Raw genomic sequence first — 15,209 nt, 5'->3', positions numbered from 1 at the left:
TGGCATCAGTAGTTCACACAAAAACTACAATGGATTCTAGTTATTTTTCCTCTTCCTCTTCTGTGTCTCTTGTCAGAATATGGAGTATTCACATACAGAACCCATCACATAAAACAGCTTCTTCTTTCATATCCTGTTAGCAATACTTTAGGCCTTAATTAGTGAATAAGGCCTAGCTCCAGCATTAGTTTGAGGTCTTTCATTGCATGAGTCATCCAATGTCTAACTTAGCCTCACACATAGAACACTGTATGTGATTTCTGGTGGATATATCAGCACAACTCTTTTTATCATGCCTGAACTCAGACTACCCTTTGAAAGCAGCTTCAAGTACTTTCTATCAAGTCAGACCGCCTTCCAAACAAAATAACTAATACCAATCTGCCCTTTGAATGTACCTGCAATTACACAATTTTTTTTTTAATTTTCAATAAATTCAGTGGTGATGGGAGATGTATCCTTGACCTTATCATATGATGACTGTTATATTCCATAAAAATCAAGTAATTTCTCATGACATGGTACGCATATCTAGCATCACAAAGCACTCCTCTTATATTCTAATAAAGATGTGGCAGTACAGAATGGCACCTAAAAAAGAAGACACTACAAAACAGGAGATGAGCCCAGTGTCATTTATAAGAAAATGATAAACTGTCACATCAAACTCTGACTTCCCAAACTATTTTTCATACAAGTGGTCTACCATAACAATCCAAATTTAAATGTAAAATTCTGAAAATAAAATAACAAAACTTAATATTCTGAAACTACTTTATTTTACATTTTTAGGAAACATGAAGAAGAGTAAGTCCTAAATGAAGCACAGAATAGGCAACAGATTTTTCTAGTAGCAATGCCAACTGCATTATCAAGACAAGTAGTGGAAAAATCCCTAAAAAGCACCTGGCACTGCCTTAGAGATCATCTAATAAGTTTTCTGATAACTTCAGGTTCCCATCACAAAGCAGCACAAATGTCACAAAAACCTGCAAAGTACCTGTGTATGGTGCAAACAATCTATGCATATATCTCCATTTTTCAAATAGTTTTTCTAGTAACATGAATATGTCTATACCTCCAAAAGAACAATTACAGATCTATATAAACATACTCCTTTCAAAGGCTAATGACACAAAATCCTTTCTGTACTTGATAGCTAGATTTGCAGCAGCAACCGTCCACTATACAACTTAAAACCATGTAACACATTTTTGTAGTAAAAGGAAAGTCGCATCACTATAAAGCTGGAAATTGCCTCTTTTTCATATCTACTGTAACACCATATTGGTTATGGGACAAAAAGCAGATGCTTTTTTCATGTTTAAGTTTGTTGATGAAAACAGACCCCCATTAACATTCTTAGAGCTTCAGTTTGTCTCATATGGTATAAACAAGAAGTATGTAAATAGAAACAGTGTATGAGTAGCACTCAGGTACCTTAGCATCTATAGTGCTACACAGCCACAGGAGACTAGGAGACTTGTGCTACCCATAAACATATATTGTCAATTAAATATTCCCAGTAGGCTGCATTAATATATTGACTGTACAAGGATCTATATCATATTATCGGATGACGGAAAGAGTGAACGCTCTTTCATCAATCCGATAATGTCAATAGGAGAAAATAACGAAGTCATGGAACATCAATTTTTTTCCCAGGGAAAAAAGTCAGTGGGCCGTCTTTGTGACTTTGCCATTTCCTCCACTATGGTGCGATCTTGGAGTTGGTATATTTAAGTAGGGGGTGTGTGGGTGGCAAAGCCCCCACTTAATTTTGTGTTTAAACGTTTTTTTTTTTTTTTTTTTTTTTTTGCGGAGCAGTGAATTTTTTCCCTGAGAAAAAATTTGGTGTTCCGTGTGTTCGCGTTTTTGTGATTTCGACATTATCGGTTCAATGAAAGAGCATTCACTCTTTTCATCATCCGATAATGTGATATAAATGCACTATTCAAAGCCTGCACTAGTGGTATAGATGGATACATTCCTGACTATGGCCCATGCAACCTGCATTTGACTAACAGCATAGAAGTCTGATGATGTATCTAACCTGAGGGGAGGGAGCATGCTGCGCAGATTTCTTGTGGAGTCCTCATGTTGGCATTAGAAAGTAGGTTTATACTAAAGTTTAGGACATAAAAATGAAAAGGACTGAATTTGGGTATTAATTTGAATTATTAAATTGCTCATAGCATTTATTTTTATATTTTTTCTGGTGTATGGTGTATTTAGTTATTAAAGCTGGTAGCACTTTATGATTTTGTAATCATGGTAATTGATTGATTACATTTTATTGTTTTGTATTTAAATGACTGCCTGGTATAATGAAAGTTATTCCTTTGAAGGTACTCAGCCAAGGTACCAGAACACCAGTAAATGTTTTGCAGTTATCCAGTGGCTCCGTGGTGCATGTGTTTTTCTTGGAGTCTTCATAAAGGCCAGGGATCAGAGATGATCACTAATCTGTGGCATGCAGGAAGGGTAGAAGAGCTGCAACCACTCTACAGAAGCAGGGTGGGCATAGCCTCAAATGACACCTCATGGCCAAACCAGTTTATATATCACTTGAGCAAGAGGAGGGGAGGTAGCATGTAGGGCTTCTCCTAGAATGGAGCCCCTAGTACACATCACAATAATGAGCCTGCCACTGTGTGAAAACTGTGGCACATCATGCTATAGAAAACTAGCAATAGAGGTGTCTGAGGTCAACAGCAGGGTGGGGTAAGAGATATGATACTGACAGTATCACATTTTGTAAAACTGGAACTACACCATAAATAAATGTGCTCACTTCTGAAGGCATGAGCTGATATTGTTTACTCAGAATTGATCATTCCTGTATGAAAATCCTGGTGAATGTTGTACTACCTCACAGCCACAGTATATCTATATTACTTGTAAAGATGTACTGCTAACTGGATAATGCAAAAAGGGATTCTTAGGTTGAAAATGACCTTGTAACAAGTTGTAGAACTAGAAACAAAAGCTATATAAAAGTAATTCTAACTGAAGGCATATATTGATGTGTTTGCCTAGAATGCTTTTCTGCTATATACACATCTTGGCTAACTGGTATCACCAGACGACATACTACCCAGAATGGTTTTCTGTGTAAATCTTGGCTTTTTGGTTAATAATGCAGATGACATATTTCTGACGTATGTGGGCATAGTGACAACACTGGTGACAAAGAGCAAATAAAGCATCAAAAATACAAAGGAGAGGATTCACATTTTACAGAATATTTTGTTGCATCATCATACTCAGTACTGCCATTAATAAATAATAATGTTAAACTAAGGTGTCTGGAAAGCTATCATATGTCCATAAATATATCCAAAGCCAGGTCATCGTATTCCATTATATTAACAATAAAGCTTGACTGCTAAGTGGCACATCAGTCCAGAAAAATGCCTTATAAACCTGATAGGTTTTATATTAAATGCAAGTAAGATATTACAAGTTAAAAAGCACAAGCATTAAAGAAATTAGTACTTTTTGGTATGTTAACACTAGCATGCTGGAGTAGACATTAATTAATGCTTATGTTTTTAAACATAAATTGGTCTAATGCTTGTAAATCTCTAGACACGCTTTCTCTAGACACAAGTCTTACATGGAAAAGAAAACGACAGTAATAAAGTGGTATATTCAGTCAATGTTTTAAATTAGATTTGGAGTTCTAGATCAATTTTATTTTGGCCAAGCATTATCTCACATTACTAAAACAATAATGCTACTATTTAAACTCAGCCATTAACTACTATGAATAATTCACTGCTTTAAATATGTCTTTGACATTGTATATTCATGTAAGTGGAGCAGATAAGTAAATACATACATAAATAAAAAATAAATTTATTGAATTGAGATGTATCATATTTTCTGGCAAGTAGAAATATAATAGTTACTATGCTGACGTAAAGTAACTCTAAAGTTCTGATTTTTTTTAATTAGATTTTCATTCGATCATTCAATGATTAAGCAATATATAAAATATATAATATTACAGCCATATCACTCTCAATATCCACAAAAAAAAACTGAGTTTGCTTTAACTAGGTTCACTACAGGAGCCTGAGTCTCAAGTACTAAAAAACACTGTCTTGAAGCCAAGAACTCAAAGCGCCTTGTAATTCAGCTAGGCTGCTCGAGTTCAGGCAAGCACCTGAGGGGAGGGAGTAGGAGGGGAATAAGATTAGGGAGTGAGAGGAGGATTAGAATTATGGAGCAGTAGTGAGATTTTAGGGTTAGGGAACAGGAAGGGATGGGATTGGAGTTTTAGGTTTATTTATTTATTTGACATCTGGTAACCAGGAAAGTCTGACTGGGTAGTGCTTACCAGTTTTAAGTGCAGTCTTGGGGAGAAATGCTGCACAAAAAGACTAAGAAAAAACTCCAGAAAAGACAAACAACAATTAGAATTACAGATGAACCTAAGTAACATTATAAAAATTTTCAAATACATGAATTTGTACAGCACTTTCTAAAAAATAATTCATTTAAACTAATATAGTTATCTATTAATTACAGATGACAAAGAGTATAGGTTGTGAGTGGCAGTATAAGCATATTAATAGAGCAATGATGTGTAAAAAACTATTAGATTAGAAACAGAAGAGTGGAAAGTGTAGATTGCATAGTTGTAGCATTATAGTAATAGTAGGAGAGCGATAAGGGTAAATGGTCGACGTGTAGGAAGTTTGCATAGCTGGAGGTCATGGAGACAAACAGCTAGGAAAAGAAGACCATGAGCAAATCCAAGATTTGAAGAGATGTTCTTTGAGAAGGGTATTGAAGGTCTGGTAGTGTTTAAAGAGTGGGGAGGGAGCTTTAGAGTTAGGGAGTGATCAGGGCATTTACCTTTAAGGTGGAGGTTGGAGTTATAGGTTTAGTGAGTGGGAAGGAAGTTTTAGGGTTCAGTAGTGATCAGAGAATCTAGGTTTAGGAAGGGAGGTTGAAGTTTTAGGTTTAGAGAGTGATCAGGGATTTTAGTACTAGGGAAGGTGGGGGTGAAGGTTTTGGGTAAGGGACAGAGGAATTAGGTGGAAAACTGGGTGGGAATAGTAGGTTTAGTTTTTAGGTTATGGTAAGGCTATATATATAGTTTACAGGCCCAGATGTTTAGAGGGCAACGTAGAAATAGGAGTTTGGGCTATTGAGAGTTAGAGCACATGCTTTTTGAGCAAGTGAAAGTGAGGAATTACACCAGGAGCTGCTAGGAAGAGAGCACCTGTACAACACCCTGCTTAACTGCTATGCAGAACCATACCACTCAACTCACTCTCAGAATGTCTAGATTTTTGCCTCATATTCTTTGTCCATTTTTCATAAAATTGTGGTTTTCTGACAAATTAGTGGCAAATCATTAAAGATTGAAGTTAGAAAATAGTGTTATTCTATCAAATTTCTAAGTATGTAGGAGCAATATTTAAAAACTGCCCTATTTTTGGACCATTGATCCATTTTTATTTATGGCTTTGTACAGATTTCTTACTCTAAGAGGTTGAGAGGAATGTGTAGAACTTAAATGAATCCAACAACCACGATCACCACCATGGTTAACTTCACCGTGAATAAAATTCAACAGCAACATAGAAAAATTCCAGTAAGAGGACATGCCTGGTTAAACAGTAGTAACCAAATTTACTAAAAACATCAAAAAGCTTTCAGGCTGAATGCCCTTTATTAAAAATGTCCCAAAGCTTTCAGGCTGAACTTACATGAAACCAGCATTTTCAGCCATCATTGCAAATCTACAAATTGAAAAAATACATGTAAAAAGGTAACAGATTAAAGCTTAAACTAAAAAGGTTAAATGCATACTTCATTTCTTTTAAGAGACTAATAAAACTTATTTTCTACCTCTTGTTTAGGTTGTTTAAATATATGAACTTATTATAAAGTGTTCAAAATAAAAAAAATGTGTGATCAGCAGAGGACATCAAAAAGTTCAGTACATTCAGCTTAATGGCATTTCTTTGTATCAAAAGAAGTCTAGCAAAAAAATAGCAGCAACGTGTGAAAGAAAAACAATAAGTTATGTACTCACCATAACGATCGATGTATGTGGTCCATCTCGCCTACATTCATTACTGATGGGTTCAGAGCTGATAATCGGCTCCAACTCGGCCGACTATTTACTAGCAGGAAGTCTCTAATTGACTGGGCTAACCGGTATCCCAGGATGCACCTCTCCCAAACCCCCAGATCTTGTTTGCATACATCACATTCATTCCATATACAGCAACCTCACTAAGAGGAATACCATCCACCAGGACAAGGGAATAAACTGATTCTGAAGGGTCTCAGAGCAATTTTCCTCCAAATCCTTCAGGCAGGGGGCAGGTGGGAGGGTACGTAAGAATGTAGGTGAGATGGACCACATACATCAATCGTTATGGTGAGTACATAACTAATTGATGTTATGTGGTCCTATCTCGCCTACATTCATTACTGATGGGACAGTGTCCCTAGCACCTCTAACCCGGGAAGCTCATAGGAAAATACTCCTGAGAATCGTGGAACCAAAGGAAGCCCAACCTCTAGATGCCACTTCCAGCTTGTAATGAGAAATAAAGGTATGATGAGAAGCCCATGTGGCCGCTGCACAAATGCTGTCTATGGAAAGCCTGGCATGATATGCTATTGAAGTTGAGACAGCCCTAGTTGAATGAGCCTTAACTGGGAAGGGTAAGTTTCTGCCTGCTGATGAGTAAACAAAGGAAATGCAATCCTTAATCCACCTGGAAATTGTGCACTTGGAGACGGAGCTGCCCATTCTATTCTCCGAAAAAGAGACAAATAATTGATCAGATTTTCTTAATTGTTTCGTCCTGTGTAAGTAGAATCTTAGTTGTCTATGCACATCCAATTGATGAAATCTGAACTCCGCCTTGTTGGAGAAGTTGGGGAAAAACACAGGTAACTCAATAGATTGGTGGAGGTTAAATGTAGATGATACCTTAGGGAGAAAGGACGGATTAAGTCTCAAGGAAACCCTGTCTTTATGGAATATTAAATGCGGGGGCCTAATGGACAATGCTTGGAGTTCTGATACTCTTTTAGCCGAAGTGATGGCCACTAAAAAGGCCATTTTCCAGGATAGGAATTTTAGTTCGCAAGTGGTAGCTGGCTTGAAGGGAGGAGAATTGATGGCTTGTAATACCAGATTTAAATCCCATGGCATGACGGGTGCAGACACAGGAGGACGTAGTAACCAGGCTCCTTTCAAAAAGGCCTTGCAAAGTTTATGACCCATCAAAGCGGGCTCACAGGACACATGGAAGTTAGAAATGGCCGTCAGCTGCACTTTAATGGTCGGAGCAGAGCCTTGTTGGAAGAGCATAGCTAAAACGTCTAAGACTGCCGATATAGGGGCTGTGAAAGGGTCCAGACCTTGTGACTGAGCCCAGATGGAGAATCTCTTCCATTTGCTAGAGTAAATTCTTCTGGTGGAAGACTTATGGGACGATGAAAGAATATGAACCACCTCGGGTGAAAAGGAATGTAATCTAACTATTGATGGAAGTGGAGCAGCCAGGCTGTCAACCCGTGGGACTGTAGGGAGGCTGTAGGGAGGCGTGGAACTGTCCCAACATGTGAGTCAAGAGGTCTGGTACAGGATCCAGAGTCCAAGGACCGTCCACTGTATACCGTTGAAGGAAGGGGAACCAGACTTGACGGGGCCAGTGTGGAGCAATTAGAATCATCTTGCTTCCCAAGTGAATGGCTTTCTGAATCACTCTTGGTAACAGAGGAAATGGAGGAAAGGCATAGAGCAGACCGGAAGGCCAATCGTGGACTAGAGAGTCCCTGGGTGACTCCCCCTGTGGGGGGATAAGAGTGAAGTAGTTGCTGCATTTGGCATTGAGGGGGCTGGCAAAGAGATCACAGCAAGGCTGACCCCACTTGCTGAAGATTCGAGTTGCAACTCGGTTGTTCAGGGACCACTCGTAAGGCATCAGAATAGCTCTGCTTAGCCTGTCTGCTATCACGTTGGATTTTGTCGGAATGTGTGTTGCCACTAGAAACCGTTGGGAAGACACTGCCGAATTCCACACTCTCATGGCCTCTCTGCAAAGTGGGTAAGACTTGGTTCCTCCTTGCTTGTTGAGGTACCACACAACCGACATGCTGTCTGTGTGAATAGCAATCGTTCCCCGGGGAAGGGAGCTGTGAACTGCTTGCAATGCTAACAGCACTACTCTCATCTCTAGGACATTGATGTGTAAATGTACCTCATGATTCTGCCATGTGCCTTGGACTGTTCTGCCCAGATAATGCCCCCCACCCTATCTGTGAAGTATCCGTGGTCACTGTGGCAGCGGGAGAGAGGGGGACTAGATTCCTCCCCTTGTCCAGGTTGGAGGAACATAGCCACCAATGGAGATCCTGTCTGCAATGCCCTGTGAGGAGAATCGGGTGGGAGAGAGGTAACTTCTGATAGGACCACTGGACTGAAAGGAGCCACTGAAGGATCCGCATGTGTAGCCTGGCTAAGGGTACTAGCATGATGGTCGCCGCCATGGATCCCAATAACTGAAGAACTAACCTGGCTTGGACCTTTTTCCAGGGCAATAGAGCTTGAACTTGAGATTGCAGCACTGTTATCCTTTCTTGAGGTAGAAAAGCCCTAATTAGGACTGAGTTTTACTCTGCGCCTATAAATACAACATGCTGTGAGGGCAGCAAGGCAGATTTTTCCCAGTTTAGTGTAATTCCTAACCTTTGACAAAGGTTTATGGTAGCCTCTCTTTCTTGGATGAGAAGATGCCTGGTAGGGGCGGTAAGGAGCCAATCTTCCAAGTAAGGAAACACCTGGAATCTTAGACATCTCAGGTGATCTGTTACCACTGCCAAGCACTTGGTAAACACCCTGGGGGCTGTGGTGAGACCAAAGGGCAGGGCTCGGAACTGGAAATGACTGGCTTCCAGCCAGAAGTGTAGATGATTCCTGGATGCCTTGTTTATCTTGATGTGGTAATAAGCATCCTTGAGTTCGATGGAGCACATCCATGCTCCCTCTCCCAACAATGGGAAGATGGATTGAAGAGTGACCATTCAGAATTTGGATTTCAGGACGTTGTGATTCAATTGGCTGAGATCCAGGATGGGTCTCAGGTCCCCTGTTTTTTTTGGCACCAAAAAGAGTCTTGAGTAAGTTCCTGATCCGATCTGGTCTGAGGTGACCAGTTGGATGACTCCTTTTCTTAGCAGCTTTGATATTTCTAGCGCTATTTGATCCCTTTGACTGAGTGGAACGTCCGGGATTTTTTTGATTAAGGGAGGAGGTGAAACAAAGGGGATGGTGTAACCTCCGGTGATTATTCGAAGCACCCATTTGTCCTGAGTGATGCTCTCCCAGGCTTGAAGATGCCTCGAAAAATGACCCCCGACTGGCTCTGGAGCAGCACAGTTGGGCAATCCCTCAGGGATGCTGATAGGAAGATCCACGAAAGGAGTCGTGGTCTCCCTGATTGCGGGGGCCTCCTCTGCCCCTCGGCCGGCGTCTTCCAGAATAATTTCCCCCACCTCTGCCTCTGGAAGGGGGCTCACCATGAGTGGCTGGGAAAGACTTTTGTGATTTCTTGAACCACATCTTCCCTCCTCTCTGAGCCTTGGGATAAGGCCTAGAGGGGAGAAAAAAACGGGCCCCTACGGCAGATAAAGTCTTACCCTCCTGTTCACATCTGGTGAGAGTCTCTTTCACTTTGGGTCCAAAAAGAGAGGACCCATCGAATGGGGTGTCCGTGAAGGAAAACTTAAAGGACTCCACAAAGTGACAATTGCACATCCAGGCTTGTCTCCAAAGAGCCAGACCTGAGCTAGCTGCCCTACTCACCCCTTCGGCTGCATAGGATATGAGCCTCATGGACAAGTTTACAATGGAACCAAGGCTAGACAACTGGGTGTTAACAGTCTGCGCTACCGCCTCAGGCACGTTACCTGTCAAGGTGTCTCCCAACTCTTTCAGGAGATCTCTCTGGAGCCAAGTAAAGTGACAAAGGTAATTCGGAGACCGCAGTGTAAAGGTCGCTAAAGACAGGGTACGCTTCCCATAGTGATCCTCCTTGTTAGGAGGATGGATGGAGGAAGAAGCCTCTGCAACTTCTTGCTGAGTGGCTGATGCCACCACCATGGCATCTACAGGGACCCGTTTTGTCAAAAATTCTTTCCCCGGGGGAGCAGACAGGAACTTATTAGGATGACTGGGAACTGGTTCCACGGAGTCAGGATGCTCCCATACCCTTTGACAAATCAGGTCTAATAGTTCATCAAAGGGTGGAGACACCCAGGAGGCAGAATGTTGAGCTCCAAAGGCCTTGAGTAATACCGACTCCTCCTCAGAGGGGGGCTTGGAAGACCAGTCGCCTCTCTGCCTCAACATCTCTAGGATGTTGGAGAAGGAGACATCATCGGAGGATGACTTAGGGGACCCCTCTGCATCCTCGAGGTCAGTATCCGAGGTGAGGGACTCATCTTGGGAGTCTATGTGCTTCCTCTTGCACATCTTCTTCCTGGGGGGGCTCCTCAGGCACAGACTATGAGGGACCTTCAGAAAGCAAGGGACTACTCATGGGGGTGTCCTCAGGCCTTCGGGCTCTGCTGTCCACTGATAGAGGAGTGTCAGAGGCTCTAGCCGGGTTGTATGGGGATGGAGTGGCCGATCTAAGTGATGTCACTGATGACCTGGCCAGTGCACTCCTCATAGCCCTTAAGGCAGGTCCTCCCGAATCCGAGGACTGACCCATCTCCGAGACCATGACCGGAATTGGGATCCCCCTAGCCTAAGCATGGAGAGGGAGACTCGGGGATGACAGAAGTCCTGATGTATCCCCCCCTCGGGCCCGACCGAGGAAACTCGAGTGCCTAAACCAGATGAAGGAACCGAAATGGTTGGAGCCGACGACGGCTCCAATGAACCCACCAGGGGTACCGGAGCCAGCGTAAGGACATCACTCAGCACCAAACACTCCGGCTCCGATGACACAATGCTCGGAGGAGGAATCATCTGTACCGGCAAGGGAATAGGCTCCGGAGCTGAATGGGTCTGAGCCGAAAACAATTTGGCTAACACCGGCGACTGAAGGAGCCTCTGAACCACCCTATCCACGTCCAAATCAGATAATCTGGAGGATTTCGAGGCAACTGAAGGAGATGAGGATCTCCTACCTATCGATTCCTGTGTAACACTGGGTGACCAGCTCCGAATCGGCTCCAAAATGATCGGAGCCGAGGTTGACTCCAGTACCACCGATACTTCCTTCGTCCCTGAAGGCAATGGAGCCGAGGAAGCAACATCCAAAGCAGAGCTCCTGTCCTGCGGCTCCGAAGACAATGGAGCCGAGGAAGTAGTGACTTCTTCAAAATCTTCTCCGGAGGCTCCGAGGAACTAGATGGAGCCGGAGATAATTTTTTTGTTCTGGTGGATTTGGATCTGCCAGTGGAAGAAGCAGACTGTAAATCTTCCTCAAAAGAGGGCTTGACCAGGCTCTTCAAAATTAGTTTATTCTTTCTTTCCTGCATCACCCTGGAACTGAAGGAATGGCAGACACTGCAGGACTCTTGTAGATGGATAGCGCCAAGGCAATAAACACAGATGGCATGCCCATCTGTGATTGACATTTTATAGGCACACTTTGAGCATTTTTTTAAACCCTGAGGGTTTGTGATCCTTTCATTCCTTAGACATGATCAACAATACCAAACACTCAACACAACAAGTGGAAGGGCGGGAAAAACACTGAAGGAACTCTAACTAAAAACACTCCTGGGAATCGACGATGAAACACAGACGAAGGAGAGGACTAAGTCCCTCTAACTTAAATGGACCTAGCCCGCTAAACACCAGGGAAGCCACGCACACTCTCCACAAAAACTGGAACAAGCCCAAACACACACAAACACAATATAGCTATGAAAATAGCTTTTGTTTGATGGAAAGATACAAAAAACTTTAGAAATTTTAGTCAAAAAAGTACTTAACCACAGCCAAGCTCGAGACCACGTCCTAACTCAATGAGCGGCAAACGAGATCTGGGGGTTTGGGAGAGGTGCATCCTGGGATACCGGTTAGCCCAGCCAATTAGAGACTTCGGCCGAGTCGGAGCCGATTATCTTCTCTGAACCCATCAGTAATGAATGTAGGCGAGATAGGACCAGATAACATCTGTGGATTTTACTGAAACATTTGCTTTATTCTGGTGATGCTGAATTCCCTTTCTATCAATGTTTCAATCTAGCTTTCATTTTCTTTTTCGATTTTTATGTTTTCCATTGTGAAGCACTAAAACCAGTAGCTGATTCAGCATCTTTAAAATGTTATATATGTGAATAATGAATATGGTATAGCTCAGTACCATTTCATCAAAGACAGTTCATTTGCAATCAGCTAATCCAAGGTTATTTTGAAACTGAATGTTTTTATTGAGGGCGAGTTCCCTTGAACAGCCTACTGTCATCTAATTCTAATCAGTCTTGAGGTCAACAGATGGTTATAGTTTAAATTTTCTAATATCTTGTTCAGTCAGTTGGTCCTGAATGTATTAGTTTCAACAGATGACCATCAACCAGATAAATAATTGCCTTAACCAATTTGTTGTAACTTCTGGTCCATGGATTCCCACTTCCATCCATCTTATCTAAACTATCCCTTTTACGGATATGAGCAAAACCTCTGTATGATCTCTTATAGGGGAAACATGTTGACTACTGGGTATTGATCATGCAGCCATGTCAAGAGTTAATAGCACCTAAAGTCTATTATAATTTTATTGAACTACATTTGCTCATAACTAGCCATGTTTCTGTGTATGTGTATATAGCAATGGAAGTTATGTCCCATGCAACTTTAGTTGTTGTTGTTGTTTCTTTCGGCATTTCCCAGTTAGGGGTCGCAACAGCGGAACTCCGATCTGCTAATGATTGGTAGTTGATTTTTACGTGCCGAGTTACCAGCCCTGATGCACAACCTTCAATGAAGGTACGCCCATTCACGCATGTCTCCAGGCAGAAGACGCTCTAGCTGAGAATCGAACCGGACAGCATCTTACTGTGAGTTGACAACGCTACCGCAGCACCACCACCACTGGGTTCCCCTGCAACTTTAGTATCAACTGAAATTACTTAATTTCTTTACTGCCTGTAGATGTCCAACCTCAACCTCTCCAAAAGGAAGAAAGCATCACAGTGCTGAAATTAACTGCCATCTGAAAACAGAAAGGAAAGCTTTTCTAGCCACTAAAAGAAGAAAAGATAGTAACTGATCCAAAAGGATGGTTCTGTGAAAATATATATTATAAATGGAAAGCCGATAGGTAGACTATCATTACTGAGTCCACCCTTGAAGACAAGCTTGGGGATAGTGCAAACAGGTTTATTTTGGCTAGAACACACATATAACTTGGCCAGGTTCAGCCCAAAATAGCTGCACAGAGCTATCTTGTGGGCTTATATCCTACAAGCTGACCAGTGGAAGTTAGTTCAATTTCCATTTTGCTTGATGGTATGAAAACTGCTTATTCAGGTATCTTAAATCCAGGCAATGCAAACTGGATTTTGGGACATAAAATATCACCTCATTGGTAGGAAAGGAACCTGAGCAAGTGCAAGAGGTGAAATATTAATAGCTAGGTAGAGCTGGACTTATCTCTATATGCAGAATTGGCTCAAGTACTTCAGTTCATGATGAGGGGTGTTGTACCACAGTGGCACAGCTGTTTTTGTAGTCGCCTCACAGCAAGAGGTTCTCCTGTTTGATTCTCGGCTGGGGTGCCTTCTCTGTGGAGACTGCATGTCCTCCCAGCATTCGTGTGTGTTTCCTCCGGGTGCTCCTGTTTTCTCCCATGTTACAAAGACATGCATCTGGAGTGCTTCTCCCCAGTCCTCCGCTGAAAATTATTTTATTCCAAGTCAGACTTTCCTGGTAAACAAACATTAAATAAATAACTAAAAGTTTAAGGTGGTAATACTAATACATTCCTGTGTGAATACCAGGCAGATGGAGGTTTTCCCCACTGGACATAAGGGATTTTTTGATGTGATTGTAACTCACACATGGGAAAACATTTTCAGTTGTCTTTATGTATAATCCAGTTGTACAGAATATTCAAACTTCTTAAAGAACATGGGTGAGATGCTCAAAATATTAAGTGCAGATTTCATAGACTAACTGGAAAGTTGCATTACTCACCCTGTTAATAATATATATGCCTAGAGAAGCATTACTGGTGGAACAGCTTTGTAAATCTATCCACCAGTAAAAGTTTAGAGCTCAAGGATAATTATAAATGTTCTTACTGCTCAGAACCTTGGGATAAAGAGAATTGATCAACTTTGTGATTGTCATCATACCTCAGGTTGTAAGTTCTGTTCCTCTAATGAAAAGATGGCCGAGTTGTCAATTGAGATGTGTGAGACACAAAGAAGCTGTAAGGCTCTCTTGGGAATGTCTTCTGAAGGAGTCTGTGTGATATAATTCAAATGCTATCTGCAAAAACATACTGAATGAGCTTCATGTAATGCAACAATACAGCCACTGAATGGACTATGCTGAAGACCTCACTCTCTAAGGTGATAGCAAGGAGTTATTAGCAGAGGGTGGTCAGTTCTTATGATGGTAATGCTAATGCCAGGATCCAGTATTAGATGTTGGTTATTTATGCTGTCAAACTGAAGAAGGTGGCTTTGGAGCCATACCCTTGGAGAGTTCCTGCCACTCAACTAAGAGGTAATAGCAGGCCAGGGATGTCACAAGGGCAGTCACTGAGGTGAAAATGAAGGTCATGAAAGGAGTTTGGAAAAGTCATGGAAAAGAACTGTTAGACTACCTCAAAGATATTCCTGCAAACCGTTCAGCATCCAAGGAGAAGAATTAAGGAATCTACCCATGCTTTTCTATATACTACTGAGAAGACTGTTATGAGGGGTACAAAATATTTTGAGGAATGCTTTAACCTGCTAGGTATGACTTCTTGATAAGAGAAGGTGCCTGAAATCTCTGGTGGGTTTGAGTTAATTGCTACAGCTGTAATCACTGAATTAATAAAAAGTCTCCAGCGTGGTAGGTTATATGTGCAGATGACATCTGGATGGTGATACTGAAGGCAATTGAGGTAGATGGAGCAGGATTGTTATTATTTCTCTTCAATGTTGAATGGAAAGTGTGAAAAGTTTCAATACAGCCCCATACTGATTGGTGGCTG

This window comes from Protopterus annectens, chromosome 9.part0, assembly GCF_019279795.1.
Source record: "Protopterus annectens isolate FY-2018-M chromosome 9.part0, PAN1.0, whole genome shotgun sequence".
Classification (NCBI taxonomy): Eukaryota; Metazoa; Chordata; order Ceratodontiformes; family Protopteridae; genus Protopterus; species Protopterus annectens.
Note: the sequence above shows the minus strand (reverse complement) of the source record.